Source organism: Phocoena sinus, chromosome 14, assembly GCF_008692025.1.
Source record: "Phocoena sinus isolate mPhoSin1 chromosome 14, mPhoSin1.pri, whole genome shotgun sequence".
NCBI classification, from domain to species: Eukaryota; Metazoa; Chordata; class Mammalia; order Artiodactyla; family Phocoenidae; genus Phocoena; species Phocoena sinus.
In genome coordinates this window covers 30,406,377-30,420,146 of record NC_045776.1, presented here as the reverse complement: position 1 = coordinate 30,420,146, position 13,770 = coordinate 30,406,377, and the positions used below count along the sequence as shown (strand labels likewise).

Sequence of the window (13,770 nt, the reverse complement as noted above, 5' to 3'; positions counted from 1 at the left end):
TGGCCTGTAGTTTTCTTTCTTTGTGACATCCTTGTCTGGTTTTGGTATCAAGGTGATGGTGGCCTCGTAGAAGGAATTTGGGAGTGTTCCTCCCTCTGCTATATTTTGGAAGAGTTCGAGAAGGATAGGTGTTAGCTCTTCTCTAAATGTTTGATAGAATTCACCTGTGAAGCCATCTGGTCCTGGGCTTTTGTTTGTTGGAAGATTTTTAATCACAGTTTCAATTTCAGTGCTTGTGATTGGTCTGTTTATATTTTCTATTTCTTCCTGATTCAGTCTTGGCAGGTTGTGCATTTCTAAGAATTTGTCCATTTCTTCCAGATTGTCCATTTTATTGGCATAGAATTGCTTGTAGTAATCTCTCATGATTTTTTTTATTTCTGCAGTGTCAGTTGTTATTTCTCCTTTCTCATTTCTAATTCTATTGATTTGAGTCTTCTCCCTTTTTTTCTTGATGAGTCTGGCTAGTGGTTTATCTATTTTGTTTATCTTCTCAAAGAACCAGCTTTTAGTTTTATTGATCTTTGCTATCGTTTCCTTCATTTCTTTTTCATTTATTTCTGATCTGATTTTTATGATTTCTTTCCTTCTGCTAGCTTTGGGGCTTTTTTGTTCTTCTTTCTCTAATTGCTTGAGGTGCAAGGTTAGGTTGTTTATTCGAGATGTTTCCTGCTTCTTAAGGTGGGCTTGTATTGCTATAAACTTCCCCCTTAGAACTGCTTTTGCTGCATCCCATAGGTTTTGGGTCGTTGTGTCTCCATTGTCATTTGTTTCTAGGTATTTTTTTATTTCCTCTTTGATTTCTTCAGTGATCACTTCATTATTAAGTAGTGTATTGTTTAGCCTCCATGTGTTTGTATATTTTACAGATCTTTTCCTGTAATTGATATCTAGTCTCATGGCGTTGTGCTCAGAAAAGATACTTGATACAATTTCAATTTTCTTAAATTTACCAATGCTTGATTTGTGACCCAAGATATGATCTATCCTGGAGAATGTTCCATGAGCACTTGAGAAAAATGTGTATTCTGTTGTTTTTGGATGGAGTGTCCTATAAATATCAATTAAGTCCATCTTGTTTAATGTATCATTTAAAGCTTGTGTTTCCTTATTTATTTTCATTTTGGATGATCTGTCCATGGGTGAAAGTGGGGTGTTAAAGTCCCCTACTATGAATGTGTTACTGTCAATTTCCCCTTTTATGGCTGTTAGTATTTGCCTTACTTATTGAGGTGCTCCTATGTTGGGTGCATAAATATTTATAATTGTTATATCTTCTTCTTAGATCGATCCCTTGATCATTATGTAGTGTCCTCCTTTGTCCCTTTTAATAGTCCTTATTTTAAAGTCTATTTTGTCTGATATGAGAATTGCTACTCCAGCTTTCTTTTGGTTTCCATTTGCATGGAATATCTTTTTCCATCCCCTTACTTTCAGTCTGTATGTGTCTCTAGGTCTGAGGTGGGTCTCTTGTAGACAGCATATATAAGGGTCTTGTTTTTGTATCCATTCAGCCAATCTGTGTCTTTTGGTGGGAGCATTTAGTCCATTTACGTTTAAGGTAATTATCGATATGTATGTTCCTATTCCCATTTTCTATATTGTTTTGGGTTCGTTATTATAGGTGGTTTCCTTCTTTTGCATTTCTTATCTAGAGAAGTTCCTTTAGCATTTGTTGTAAAGCTGGTTTGGTGGTGCTGAACTCTCTCAGCTTTTGCTTGTCTGAAAAGGTTTTAATTTCTCCATCAAATCTGAATGAGATCCTTGCTGGGTAGAGTAGTCTTGGTTGCAGGTTTCTCTCCTTCATCACTTTCAGTATGTCCTGCCACTCCCTTCTGGCTTGTAGGGTTTCTGCTGAGAGATCAGCTGTTAACCTTATGGGGATTCCCTTGTGTGTTATTTGTTGTTTTTCCCTTGCTGCTTTTAATATGCTTTCTTTGTATTTAATTTTTGATAGTTTGATTAATATGTGTCTTGGCGTATTTCTCCTTGTATTTATCCTGTATGGGACTCTCTGTGCTTCCTGGACTTGATTAACTATTTCCTTTCCTATATTAGGGAAGTTTTCAACTATAATCTCTTCAAATATTTTCTCAGTCCCTTTCTTTTTTTCTTCTTCTTCTGGAACCCCTATAATTCGAATGTTGGTGCGTTTAATGTTGTCCCAGAGCTCTCTGAGACTGTCCTCAGTTCTTTTCATTCTTTTTTCTTTATTCTGCTCTGCAGTAGTTATTTTCACTACTTTATCTTCCAGGTCACTTATCCGTTCTTCCGCCTCAGTTATTCTGCTATTGATCCTATCTAGAGTACTTTTAATTTCATTTATTGCGTTGTTCATCGTTGCTTGTTTCATCTTTATGTCTTCTAGGTCCCTGTTAACCGTTTCTTGCATTTTGTCCATTCTACTTCCAAGATTTCGGATCATCCTTACTATCATTATTCTGAATTCTTTTTCAGGTAGATTGCCTATTTCCTCTTCATTTGTTAGGTCTGGTGGGTTTTTATCTTGCTCCTTCATCTGCTGTGTGTTTTTCTGTCTTCTCATTTTGCTTATCTTACTGTGTTTGGGGTCTCCTTTTTGCAGGCTGCACGTTCGTAGTTCCCGTTGTTTTTGATGTCTGTCTCCAGTGGCTAAGGTTGTTTCAGCGGGTTGTGTAGACTTCCTGGTGGAGGGGACTAGTGCCTGTGTTGTGCTGGATGAGGCTGGATCTTGTCTCTCTAGTGGGCAGGTTCACGTCTGGTGGTGTGTTTTGGGGTGTCTGTGGCCTTGTTATGATTTTAGGCAGCCTCTCTGCTAATGGGTGGGGTTGTGTTCCTGTTTTGCTAGTTGTTTGGCATAGGTTGTCCAGCACTGTGGCTTGCTGGTCGTTGAGTGAAGCTGGGTGCTGGTGTTAAGATGGAGGTCTCTGGGAGATATCCACCATTTAATATTATGTGGAGCTGGGAGGTCTCTTGTTGACCAGTGTCCTGAAGTTGGCTCTCCTACCTCAGAGGCAGAGCCCTGCCTCCTGGGCTGGAGCACCAAGAGCCTTTCATCCACACGGCTCAGAATAAAAGGGAGGATAAGTAGAGAGAATTATTAGAAGTATGAGGAAAGAAAGAAGGAAAGGAGGAAAGGAAGGAAGGAAGAAAGAAGCATAGAAGGAAAGAAAGGAGGGAGGGAGGGAGGAAGGAAGAAGGAAGGAGGGAAAGAAGGAGAAAATGTAGAGAGAATTAGTAGAAGTATGAGGAAAGAAAGAGGGAAAGGAGGAAAGGAAGGAAGAAAGAAAGAAGCAAAGAAGGAAAGAGGAGGGAGGGAGGGAGGGAGGGAGGGAGGAAGGAAGGAAAGAAGGAGGGAAAGAAGGAGAAAATGTAGAGAGAATTAGTAGAAGTATGAGGAAAGAAAGAGGGAAAGGAGGAAAGGAAGGAAGAAAGAAAGAAGCAAAGAAGGAAAGAGGAGGGAGGGAGGGAGGGAGGGAGGAAGGAAGGAAAGAAGGAGGGAAAGAAGGAGAAAATGTAGAGAGAATTAGTAGAAGTTTGAGGAAAGAGAGAAGGAAAGGAGGAAAGGAAGGAAGGAAGAAAGAAGCAAAGAAGGAAAGAAAGGAGGGAGGGAGGGAGGAAGGATGGAAGGTAGGAGGGAAAGAAGGAGAAAATGTAGAGAGAATTAGTAGAAGTATGAGGAAAGAGAGAAGAAAAGGAGGAAAGGAAGGAAGGAAGAAAGAAGCAAAGAAGGAAAGAAAGGGAGGGAGGGGGGAAGGAAGGAAGGAAGGAGGGAAAGAAGGAGAAAATGTAGAGAGAATTAGTAGAAGTTTGAGGAAAGAAAGAAGGACAGGAGGAAAGGAGGAAAGGAAGGAAGGAAGAAAGAAGCAAAGAAGGAAAGAAAGGAGGGAGGGAGGGAGGAAGGGAGGAAGGAAGGAGGGAAAGAAGGAAAAAAGACAGAAAGAAAGAAGATACAGTAAAAATAAAATAAAGTATAATATAGTTATTGTACTAAAAAATATTTAGAAAAAAAAAAAAAAAGAACAGATAGAACCCTAGGACAAATGTTGGAAACAAAGCTATACAGAGAAAATCTTACACAGAAGCATACACATACTTGTTCACAAAGAGAGGCAAAGGGGGAAAAATCATAAATCCTGCTCCCAGAGACCACCTCCTCAACCTGGGGTGATTCACTGTCTAAAGGAGGGAAGGAAGGAAGGAAAGAAAGAAAGAACGAAGGTAAAGTACAATAAAGTTATTACAATTAAAATTAATTATTAAGAAAAAAAAATTTTTTTTTAAAAAAACCATGGACGGCTAGAGCCCTAGGACAAATGTTGGAAGCAAAGCTATACAGAGAAAATCTTACACAGAAGCATACACATACACGTTCACAAAGAGAGGCAAAGGGGGAAAAATCATAAATCCTGCTCCCAGAGACCACCACCTCAATTTGGGGTGATTTGTTGTCTAAAGGAGGGAAGGAAGGAAGGAAAGAAAGAAAGAAAGAACGAAGGTAAAGTACAATAAAGTTATTACAATTAAAATTAATTATTAAGAAAAAAAAAATTTTTTTTTAAAAAAACCATGGACAGATAGAGCCCTAGGACAACTGTTGGAAGCAAAGCTTTACAGAGAAAATCTTACACAGAAGCATACACATACACGTTCACAAAGAGAGGCAAAGGGGGAAAAATCATAAATCCTGCTCCCAGAGACCACCCCCTCAACCTGGGGTGATTCACTGTCTAAAGGAGGGAAGGAGGGAAGGAAAGAAAGAAAGAAAGAACAAAGGTAAAGTTCAATAAAGTTATTACAATTAAAATTAATTATTAAAAAAAAATTTTTTTTTTTTTAAAAAAAAACCATGGACGGATAGAGCCCTAGGACAAATGGTGGAAGCAAGAGTATACAGACAAGATCTCACACAGAAGCATACACGCACACATTCACAGAAAAAGGAAAAGGGAAAAAAATCACAGATCTCACTCCTAAATTCCCCCTCTTCAATTTGGGATCACTCCCTGTCTATTCAGGTATTCCACAATGCAGGGCACATCAAGTTGATTGTGGAGCTTCAATCCGCCGCCTCTGCGGCTGCCGGGAGAGACCTCCCCCTCTCCTCCCTGCTCTCACAGCTCACAGGAGCTCAGCTTTGTACCCGGCCCTGCCCCTGCGCGCAGATCGCTGGAGGGCGTCTGTTTTTTGCTCAGACAGGACGGGGTTAAAGGAGCCGCTGAGTCGGGAGCTCCGGCTCACTCAGGCCGGGGGTTGGGGGATGGGGGAAGGAGGGGCACTGCGTGCGGGGCGGGCCTGCGGCGGCAGAGGCGGCGTGACGCTGCGGCAGAGGCCGGCGTGACGCTGCACCAGCCTGAGACCCGCCGTGCGTACTCCCGGGGAAGTTGTCCCTGGATCCCGGGAACCTGGCAGTGGCGGCCTGCACAGGCTCCGCGGAAGAGGGGCGCGGAGAGTGACCTGTGCTCGCACACAGCCCCCCTGGTGGCGGCAGCAGCAGCCCCAGTGTCTCCCGCCCGTCTCTGGGGTCCGCGGTTTCAGCCGCGGCTCGCGCCCGTCTCTGGGGCTCGTGCTTCCCGCCGCGGCTCGCGCCCGTCTCTGGGGTTCGTGCTTTTAGCCGCGGCTCGCGCCCGTCTCTGGAGTTCCTTTAAGCAGCGCTCTTAAACCCCTCTCCTCGCGCACCAGGAAACAAAGAGGGAAGAAAAAGTCTCTTGCCTCTTCGGCCGGTGCAGGCTTTTCCCCGAACTCCCTCCCGGCTAGTCGTGGCGCACCAACCCCTTCAGGCTATGCTCAAGCCGCCAACCCCAGTCCTCTCCCTGCGCTCAGTCCAAAACCGAAACCGGAGCCTCAGCTCGCAGCCCCGCCCGCCCCGGCGGGTGAGCAGACAAGCCTCTCGGGTTGGTGAGTGCCGGTCGGCACCGATCGTCTGTGCAGGAATCTCCCCGCTTTGCCCTCCACACCCGTCGTCGCTGTGCACCACTCCGCGGTCCCGAAGCTCCCCCCTCCGCCTCCCGCAGTCTCCGCCCGCGGAGGGGCTTCCTAGTGTGTGGAAACTTTTCCTCCTTCACAGCTCCCTCCCACTGGTGCAGGTGCCGTCCTTATTCTTTTGTCTCTGTTTTTTCTTTTTTCTTTTGCCCTACCCAGGTACGTGGGGAGTTTCTTGCCTTTTGGGAGCTCTGAGGTCTTCTGCCAGCCTTCAGTAGGTGTTCTGTAGGCGTTGTGTAGATGTATTTCTGGTGTATCCGTGAGGAGGAAGGCGATCTCCACGTCTTACTCTTCCGCCATCTTCCCCCTTCCAAAAAGAGCTTCTTAATCCCTACACTTGCTCCTTAAAAGCTGCTATAAGTTCACTAATTAGACAGATACGATTTCAGAACAACTTTAATAGTTCAAACTAGATGGCTCTTGCCTTCCTAAGGATATTAGTTAAGATATATATAGCTCTAAGTATATGATACATAAAATATAATACTCTGTAGGATATAAGTAACTGTTAGTAAATTATATTAATGAATGTCTGTAAGAAATGTTGCAATGATTTTCCTAATGTGGGAGCCTGGGAGAGGTAAATTGGTCTTCTAGGATTTCCTCCCCAGAGCTCAGAAATTTAGGTGTTGTTTTAGCTATCCTACACTCTCTCCATCCACCCCAGCCTTCCTGTTGGGGATCGGACCTCCCTATTGGCTATCTCATACCTTGAAACTGCCTGCTTTGTGACATCATTCTCCTACCAAACCCACTACCACTTGGTAGAGTCTTGGGGCTTCCGTGGAGTCGTCTGTAAATAAATTTGGATCATCACAAGTGACCAGTGACCAGTAACCAGTGACCTTTGTACTGGACACATGTGCCGCTCAGCTGCAGCCACTCAGACATGCTCTGGTGTTGTCTCCTCATCCCTTGTATCTGCAGTTGATGCTTCTTCTTCTCTGACCATGTCAGGTAAGAAAAGAAACTTTTTAAAGTTTTTCATTAGATTTATTTTGTCCCTAAATTTACTAGTAGATTCAAAATAGCATGGAATAATGAGGGAAAGTATTGAACTAGAACTCTGGAGACCTAATTTCAGTTTTGATTTTGGCATTTACTAACTGTGTGACTTTGGACAAATCATTGACTCTCTCAGAAAGCCTGATTTTTTCCATATCTGTTACATTAGGATAATACATTGGTTGACCACTCTGATCCCTTTCTTTTCTAATATTGAGCCTTAAAGGGTACCCATGTAGAAAATGAAATCAGAGACTTCTCAAGAGTGTTTCAACAGAAAGACAAAAAAGCCAAGTGACAAAGAAAACTAGCAATATATACCAAGATGTTTCATTTCTAATGGTCTCCCTCCACTAATATTTCGACTAGTTGAAAAGAGAAAACAGGGAGAGAGGATGGAGAGTACTGGGCTATAGGGAGGCCCAGAGTCAAATGTAAGGAAGTTTAGGACTGTTTTCATCAGCACAGGCCAACAGGAACCAAGAGATAGGAAACAATATAAGAATGAAGAGGGAAAGCATAGAGGAGCTCTCAAGAAAAACGTAGTTTGCAATGGAACGTTGATGGGAACCAAAGATTTTAAATTAAAGCAGAAACAGCATAGAGTGAATTCTGCTCAGAGCAGGGCAAAACAAAGTTCATTGTAGCAAATCCTTATTTTCACAGACTAAGAGGAAAGTAAGGACAGAAGAGTGTATCACCAGGAAAGGCAGCTTACCAGAAAAGTCATACTCAGTTTTATTTTTCTTTTATTGCCTCTCTGAATACAGTTGGCACTTGACAGTTTTGAATATAAACATTTTAGAAATATGTCCTAGAAATGATGCTTCCTATATACAAGAAACCATAGTGGTTATCTAGGGGTCTGCTTTTCAATGTTTTATTCTTTCTAATGTTTAAACTATGTAGACGTTTTACCAATTAAACATTTTAAATGATATCTTCGAAATTGAATCAGAAGGACTATTACCTTTGTGTGATATGTAGCTTCTAAGGCAAGGTTGCTTTTCATCTTTACAGTTCTTTCCTTCCTAACACAGAGAGCACATTGATCAACAGCCATCATTAGTTTTTAGATCTTAACTACCTAAGAAGAAAAAGTCAAGCCCCACATGTCTAATTCCACATTGAGGGAATTCGCTGGCGGTCTAGTGGTTAGGACTTGGTGCTTTCACTGCCAGCGCCACGCGGCACAGCAAAAAAAAAAAAAAAAAAAAAATTCCACATTTATATAGAACAATATTGTGGAGTCCTTTCGATATTCTTACATTTGAAAATCTCTTTTAATTGGATTCTAGTGATGATGGTGTTTTTAGGTTTTGGGATGTCATCTTCTTGGATGTTGAAGATTATAATCTAAGCTCTAGGATAAATACAAAAACCTTCTTGATACTTTTTAAGCTTCCTTTCTGCTTATTATATATTTGTATTCTTTGAAACATATATTTCTACCAGGCTTAACACCTGTTACTTGCTGGGTAAAAATATGAATGAGCACAATAATGAAATTCTTTTACACTTATTATTTTGCTGTCTGCTTTGTACCAGTTTTCACTGAAATACTTGTCTGCATATATTGTGGCTACCTATACATTCACATTGCTTGAATTTTGTTGCTTTTCATGCATTTTTACTGATATATCTTTTCTGTCTGTATGTATTGGCTAGGAATTCATTCAAAATCACCTTCTATCGTGTTTTTTGGTTAGTAGTATTCACTAAAATACAGTGGGCAAAATTCACTTTCATAACATTGCACGTATGGTACAGAATGTCATTTATTAGTAAACCCATTATGCTTTGATACTTGCCACATACCCCAGTTTTCATAACTATGTATTTCGTTTCCGTTATGTAATATGTTTTTCATGATCTTTTATTGTCGTTCTAGAACTTATTGTATCTTCCTCCATATAAATCATACACAATATATCAGTTTATTCATGTATTAATTATTACTGCTATTATTATTGGTGGTGGTGTTATAACCACTTTACAAATGAGTAATCTGAAGTAATCAGATAACTTTTTTCTTTCCAAAAGCACTTAAGAAATTCACTTTCGAGTAATCATTTTGAGGTAGGATGAGAAACCAGGCTTGACGAGGGTAAAAATGACTCTTTAAATTTACCAGGTGGACTGAGCTATATGTGAACTCTAGGTAATAGCGTGGGAACTGCACAAGCAAAGTGAGACACTGAAGATTACAATGGTAATAGCCGTACTGTTTTCTAATGGACAAAAAAACTGCCTATAGTATAAGTTCTATTTCTCCTGCTTTCTGGCAGTATCATGCTCAGAGTAGCATCCTGCCAAGGAAGTCAGGATACTTAGGTTCTGAAACCTGGTAAGGATACTAACATAATGAGAGAACTTGAACAAGTCAACCCGACCTCTCTGAGCCTCAGTTTCCTTCCTCATGAAATGAGACTGTGAAAATAGAAGTTCTCTAAGGACCTCCTAGTTCTAAAATGCTTCCAGTCTAGGAAACAGCCTAGAAGTCAATACTAGTGCAGGCTGAAGGGAAAGATAGGGTAGGGAGAAGGTTGCTTCCAGCCTAGAGAACAATGTCTGAACAATACCACTTGGGTCTTCTGCCCATCTGTGCCCAACATGGGAGCACAGGCAGTTAATACAGAAGAGTGTAAAACTGCTCAGTCCTTACAACCATCATAACGGTCTGATTTTTGGTTTCTCAGTAAGTATTGACGTTAGAGGTGTCCTGATAGCAAGAACCTTAAGACAATGCTGCTCCTCAAACATAGTGAGAATGTATCAATCTCCCTGATTTTTTCATTACCCTCTTGTTCTTATAGAAAATTTCCAAAATCCACCTGTACTTGGAACTCTAAATTCTCTGCAGCACTCTCTTCCTCTGGTGAGCAATGCAACTTCCCTAACAGGAGTGTCTGCAACTTCCCCAGAGTCTCTGCTCCTGCCGTCAGTTTGGCATCAGCTACGGCTACCTCTTTCCAGACACTCATGTGTAGTGCCTACCTTCACCAACAGTCTAGCACAACTATGTTATCTGGAGTCACTGACCAGAGCCAGATCTCTACTTCAGCTGCTTCCTATCCAGGTGTTCTTGACTGGGACATCACAGGAAGCACTGAAAAGAATTCTTCTTCACTCGGAGACTTTACTCTGGCCATCACTGACCCCCACACAGCTGCTTCCTCCATGTTTATGGCAGCCCAGTATGATAAAACTGCAGGCACCAATAACATGGTCCCTCTATATCCATCACTTTCTGCCAGGCTTGCTCAGGGAACACCATCTCAAATTCCAAATCAGGGACACAGCCTGTCACTTCCCTACCAGGAAGGAAGCCAGGTATATTACTATAACTAAGGCACATTGGGGTCTTTACTGTATGGAGAACTTGGCTCCTGCATGTAATCCTACGGCTCTGTGTCATACACATGAAGTAGGGCCTCTGTGCAACCAGAAATGATAATGGTACTAAAGGAGATTCAGCCCACAAATATCCAACCACCAGCTTCCACCTCTGGAATGTACTACCCTGTGTCTGCTCAACCCATCACAGAAACAAGTTTTCAAGGTGAGTACAAACAGCAAGAAATTTGAACAATGAGGTCAGCATTCAAAAATGGGTTCAAGTCTACAGCTGGAAAGTGGTGTATAGACAGGTAGAATTTAGATCCTGAGCCTTTAATAACCACTACCTTTGCTCAGGGCTCTCTGTTTTTAGACTCTATATAAGAATACCTAGGGCTTCCCTGGTGGCGCGGTGGTTAAGAATCCGCCTGACAATGCAGGGGACACGGGTTCGAGCCTTGGTCTGGGAAGATCCCACATGCCGTGGAGCAACTAAGCCCATGTGCCACAACTACTAAGCCTGCATTCTAGAGCCCGTGAGCCACAACTACTGAAGCCCACGTGCCTAGAGCCCGTGCTCCGCAGCAAGAGAAGCCACCGCAATGAGAAGCCGCACACTGCAACCAAGAGTAGCCCCCACTAGCCACAACTAGAGAAAGCCCATGTACAGCAATGAAGACCCAGTGCAGCCAAAAAAATTCATGCATAAAATAAATAAGTGCAAAAAAAAATAAATTAAAAAAAAAACACACCTAATTGAGGAGGGAAGGTGGGAGGGACTCTCTAAAGGTCATCTATGCTACATGTACAAGAACCCCAAGAGCACACCAATAGGTACCACATTTTTCACTGTTGTAGCCGATCATTCCCCCTGTACTACCACAGTGTATCACTCCCTTCCCTGATCTACTGCTAGAGTCTCTTTGGAAGGTGTTTCAGATCTCTTATTATGATAGTGCCAGTTTACCTGTCCTCACTTCCTTAAATTATACCAGGATTTAAGACCTTGTGGTCCGGGATCCTGTCCAGAGCAAGTAGGCTAAGACTCTGTCTTTGTTTATATATTTCATCAGGAAGGGCTCTACTCCCTCTCCTAGTTCATGGCGTGAAGTGTTCTTAGCCTCTCAGGAAAGTGGGGAGAATTGAAAGGACTCTATATGAGAATACTAGGCTTTGTAAAACATTTCATTTTAAAAAAAATAAGACTCATTTTTTATTTGACTTCTAACAATCCTATGAAATACAAAGAAAGCCAAGAAATCAGTGACATGAAATGATCACCAGTAAGAATTACAACAGTCTCCGCTTATCTCGTAGCATAGGGCACTGTCTGTGATTCTTAAGAAGAGTTAGTAGAAATGCCTTGCCCATCTTGCCCCTAAACACCAACACAGCAATCACGTACCTTGAAAGGTACGTGATTGCTGTGTTGGTGTTTAGGGGGAGCATCTCACTTACCAGGGAATGACTTCTACCTTGATTCCTTTGTAGGGATGGAGACTTCCCTGGTGATGAAAAATTCCCTGGGATTGCAGCCTCCAAGCCAGACATTTTGTGTGACACAAACTCAAGAACTCCCCAAGTCCTGAAGGGGCAGAAATATTCAGATAATTGAGAGTAACCCACCACCTGAATTTGGGGACATTTCAGGGACAGCTCCAGTCCAGAGTGCCAGTAGTCTCCTGGCCCTGCCTCCAGCTCCAAGCCAGGGAAAAATAGAGAGTAAGCACTTGGAGGATATTACAACCAAGCTTTCAAAGCCTCTGGATGCCTACCAGATCCCAAGAGAAAACCAAGAGCCTCCACCACTCCCTTTAGATATCCCTGATATTCACCAGCTCCTGGCCTGCACGGATCCCCTCAGCCAAGAGGAGAAGCCTGGTTCTGAAAATGCTGATCTGGGAAAGAACAGCCTGAGTCTTGAGGACCGAGGGACAGCTGAAAATGGGATGTAATCTAGCAGTGGTTTTGCAGATATTACTACACTGGTGGAGGATATTCACCTTCCCCAGCTCTTTAATTCTTTGAAAGATCTTGATCAACCCAAAGGTCACAACGTGATCAAAGCCAAAGACACCAGAGCCATTAAGGCGAATCAGGTGCAGGAAAAGCCAAGTGTCATAAAGGTTCCCTCTGATCAACCCCGGAAGAACAAACATAAAGCCTCTGAGCCTATCAGTGGTGCTCCCAAGGCCAAGATCTAGCCAAAGAATCCAGAGTGCCTGTTAGGGGGAGAAGCTGTTCTATGCAATGCTGCAGTCAATGACAGGGCTCCTGTGAACACGGCCAAGGATTCTAAAGGCAAACCTCAGAAAGCTGCATCCAGAAAGATCAGGAAAATGAAGAGCCATGGGCAGGAAAAGACCAAAAGGACCAGAGGAAGAAAGAAGGCTGAAGAGAATAAGCAGTCCGGGAACAAAGTCAAGGCAGAAGAGAAGCCAACAATTCCCCAGACGAAGCGAAAGGAACACCAAACTGAGCTTATCCAAGAGAGCTTTAAAAAGCCTCGAACCTCCATAGGCATGCGCATGCTGGAGTGTGTGAAGGTTTTTCATGCACTGGGGAAGAAGAATGATAAGAGAACTGGGCTCTCCTCCTGTCGGGTCTTGGGAAATTCAAGCAAACCTAAAGATCCCCAGCCACCCCCAGCTATCCAGCCATGGCAGAATACCCCACGTGAGGGTAAGGGTCCTGAGAAAACTCAAGTTGAAGCCCAGAAACCAGACAGCAGTGCTGAAAGAGTGTCCGTCTCCACCCCAGTATGAGCTGCTGCCTCCTGGGAAGGTCAAGTTGATACCTCTGCCTTTTTCTCTTTGGGACAAGCCTCAAGCTCAACCTGCTTCTTGGAGGCCACAGTCTCTGGCCTCACATCGGCCTGCTGTTGCTGACCGTGCCCACCCTGCTTCTACTAACTCAGCTCAACCTGCTGTAGTGAGTTCATCCTAGCCAGCTCCTGCCTCTTTGCCAGGTCCTGCCAAACCATCTCAGCCAACTGTGACCAACCCAACCCAACCCAACTGGGTCGGACCGACCATACCCAGCCTAGTGTCCCTCAGTCTGCTGCTCCTAGGCCTGCACCCTACAAAACTTCATCTTGCACCTCTCTCCAGCGGGAGCCTGTTTCCCCTGCTGTGACTAAGCGCCAGTCCCCAGCCAAGCTCCAAACCCCATTTCTACTCCAAGACTTCAGCAAGCAACAAATTCCATGGAGGGAACGCAATGTTCCTGAGGCAGTAATGTCAAAGCCCGTTGAACACAAGCAGAGGCCAGAGTGGGAGGCCATGAAGAGATGGGCTCAAGAAGAACGTGACAATGCTGCCAAATACACCTCTTTGGGGAAACTGCAGTTTTTCATTGAGAGGGAAAAAGAAATGGAAATGGCTGACTACTATGGATATGTAAAGTAAGAGCTACTAGGATTTTTGGTGCCACCTTGGGTACCAGCTGTTCTTCCATGTATAGATA

At 43.2% G+C, this 13,770-nt stretch overlaps 1 pseudogene; it reads left to right on the top strand.

Annotated features, from left to right (window-relative positions):
• Window positions 1-4,823: 4,823 nt before the first annotated feature.
• LOC116738918 lies at window positions 4,824-13,750 on the top strand (annotated as a pseudogene).
• Window positions 13,751-13,770: the final 20 nt, after the last annotated feature.